The following is a 3,177-nucleotide window of genomic DNA, read 5'->3' on the forward strand; positions in this document are numbered from 1 at the left end:
GGCTGGTTTTATCTACCGGCCTGAACGAGTAGCAAGAGCAAATCAATGAGCAAACATGGCGAAGCTGATCCTTGTGATCGGCCCCAAAAATTTATGGAGGGACATTACAAAACCTTCATCGAGCAAGCAACATGGAGGCCGATTCCAGCAATCGGCCAAAATTATCCTCACCATCCATTCTGCCTGGGCTCAACGTTTGATCCAGCATGGATTACCTAAAGAGCCGATACCATCAAGTCTTTTGACAGAATCGGCTCGGGGGGGCACCCAGGTGGATAAAACACAAGGGTATTCAGTAGAAGCGTCCTGCAAATGCCCAGGAGCCTAAAATATCCTTTGATGGTGGGTATTGAAGTATGTGGGGCCGATACATAAATCGGCCGAAAATTCGAAATTTTTTAAGCACAGCCGATGTGCAGACATCGACTCGAGAGGAATAACTGTGATAATTAGAGGATCAATGGAGCAGGAAGTGCATCTTCTCTTCAAGGATCTCCGGGTTCTCTTTGCGAGTATTCGTGTCCGCGATGATCGGCTGGGCGGCTTGAGGATCATGACCCTGACCAATGCCAAGAACAGCGTGGACGTGCAGATCAGGTTAAGGATGGATTGTATCAAATCCGCCAGAGGAAGGAGCTGATCTGACCGGCGAGGCGCAGGAAGTAGACTGAAGAAGCTCGGGGGGCAGCTTACTCTGAAGGTTCTCTGCTCTGGAGAGCCGATTTTGTGGAAATCGGCTGGCTCTGCATCATGACTTGGAAACCGATGGCGACACGTTTGGTTAGCCCACTGCTATGCTCGCTTTGGTAGAGGCTCGGGGGCAACTAACTTGGGAGGTGCTCTATTTTTGAGAGCCGGTTGGAGTTGCATCGGCTGACCCTGCATCATGATCCTCTCCGAAAGCGGTGAGCCGTATTATGGCAGAACCCTGTTAAGAGCTGGCAGGAGGAGCTGAAAGGGAAGCTGTTGGCTGGTACAGGGTTTGGGCCGTCCCGTTGCCGGTAAGAAAAGGAAGGAGACCGGATTCTTAAATTGGCCGATGAACAGTCATCGGCTATAGGATTGCGAAATATCACGGTCAGGTATCAAAATTGCAGCCCGAATTTGAGAAGTGCTTGACTGACGGTCTAATCGATATCTGAATCCGGCTTCATGGGCGTCTAAAGGGAAAAGATCCGATTCGTTGCTATCGGTCTTGGTGTGGCGAGCGGAAGGATTGAAATTAGATTAATGGAAAGATAAATTGGAAGAACAATTCTCATTAATTCAAAGGAGCGGCTTTACAGGAAAGAGCCGATTGGCTCTCAAAAGGGGGATCGGGTGCCTAGTGCGCTGCTACTCCTAGGCCTACTCTACTAGTCGTGCGTCGTCTTCATCGTCGCCGTTGCCGATGTCATCCGGGCCGCTCCTCCGGGAAGTTCTTCCTCGTCGTCGTCTGCCCCGGCCTCCCGGCCGGAGCTTCTTCTTCTTCTTCCTCGTCATCATCATCATCCTCGCCATCCGCCCAAGAGCGAAGCGCTTCGTCGGCGGGTACCCGGCCGAAGAGGAGGAATCATCTTCCTCCTCCTCCTCTTCTCCTTCCTCGTCATCATCTTCGTCCTCGCTGTCCGCCCACATGCGGGAACGCTTCTTCGGCGGGAGCTTGGCGGAGGGGGAGGCCTTGGCCTTCGCTACTTCTCCTTCTTTCTTCTCCTTGTCGGAGGAGATGGGGTTCGCCCCGGAGTGAAGGTCGTCCTCATTCGTGCTTTTCGGCGAGGATTGGGGGGGGAGGCCTGAGGGGGAAGAGGAAGAGGAGGACATTGCTACAGGAGGAGAGGGTTTTTTGGTGCCGACCGCTAGAACAGAGGAAGGGGATGAAGAGGACTGACTCGATTCGGCACGGTTAAATAATGAGGAGCCTAGTGGAGATTTAATGCCATTGCGCTTCCGAGGAAGTGATGCTAAAGTTATCGAATTTGCTGCGGTGGAGTTGGGAAGACAAAGTGTCATGATGAAGGATGCTGCAACAGTTCTGCTCTCCGCCACGACATGACCCGACGAAAGAAAGCATAATGATTTTGGAAATGTCATTTCCAAACCAGTAGGGCATGTGTTATCACAGAATTTGACCAAGTCAGAGGTGGGCCGCGATCAAGATGGACTTGAAGAATATATATATAGAAGAAATACGTGAATCGGCCTTACATGCAAAGTTTGGGCTAGTTTGCCCTTGTATCTGTAACATATTAGATTACGTGTCGATTAGGAGTCAGAGTTTTACCCGTGCACGGTTAAGTGCACGCCCGAATTAGAAAGTCCCTTGGACTATAAATATGTATCTAGGGTTTATGGAATAAACAACAACCAACGTTCAACACAAACAAATCTCGCGCATCGCCAACTCCTTCGTCTCGAGGGTTTCTCCAGTAAGCACCATGCCGCCTAGATCGCATCTTGCGATCTAGGCAAGACAAGCTCTACCCACGTTGTTCAATGCGTTGCTCGTGCTGAAGCCTTTTTGATGGCGAGCAACGTAGTTATCTTAGATGTGTTAGGGTTAGCATTGTTCTTCGTATCATATGCCGTCGTAGTGCAACCCTATACATCTAGCCGCCCTACACCTATCTTAGGTGTAGGGCGGCACCCCGCTTGATCATAGTTTAGTAGATCTCGATCCGTTACGTTGCTCCTTGTTCTTCAAGGATTAGTTTAATATCCGCAATAGTTAGGCCTTACAAAGGGTTGGAGGATCCAGCGGCGTGTAGGGTGAAGTTTGCTAGCCCTAGACAGGATGTTCCTGGGATCAACCTCGTGTTGGTTTTTAGGCCCCGTCTAGGATCGGCTTACGGTCACCGTGCGCGAGCGCGAGGCCCAATCGTGAGTAGGATGATCCGATTATGCGGTGAAAACCCTAAATCGTCGTAGATCTCATTAGCTTTATCTTGATCAAGCAGGACCACCATATATTCGGACACCTTGTACGAATCATGGGGTGGATCGGCTCTTGAGCCGATTCACGTAGATAACCACGAGAGCCGATCGAGGCTCGTATTTAATGTTTACGTGTATGCCATGCAGAGAAACTAAGCGAGGCATCATCCAACACCTTCCCCGACTAGTGTATAGGTCAGGTGGCACGCCCTTGCGATAGCATCGGACGTGTGACCAGAGGCTTTGCGGGTCGTCAGCTTCCGAGGA

Source organism: Lolium rigidum, chromosome 2 (assembly GCF_022539505.1).
Source record: "Lolium rigidum isolate FL_2022 chromosome 2, APGP_CSIRO_Lrig_0.1, whole genome shotgun sequence".
In the NCBI taxonomy this organism is placed as follows: Eukaryota; Viridiplantae; Streptophyta; class Magnoliopsida; order Poales; family Poaceae; genus Lolium; species Lolium rigidum.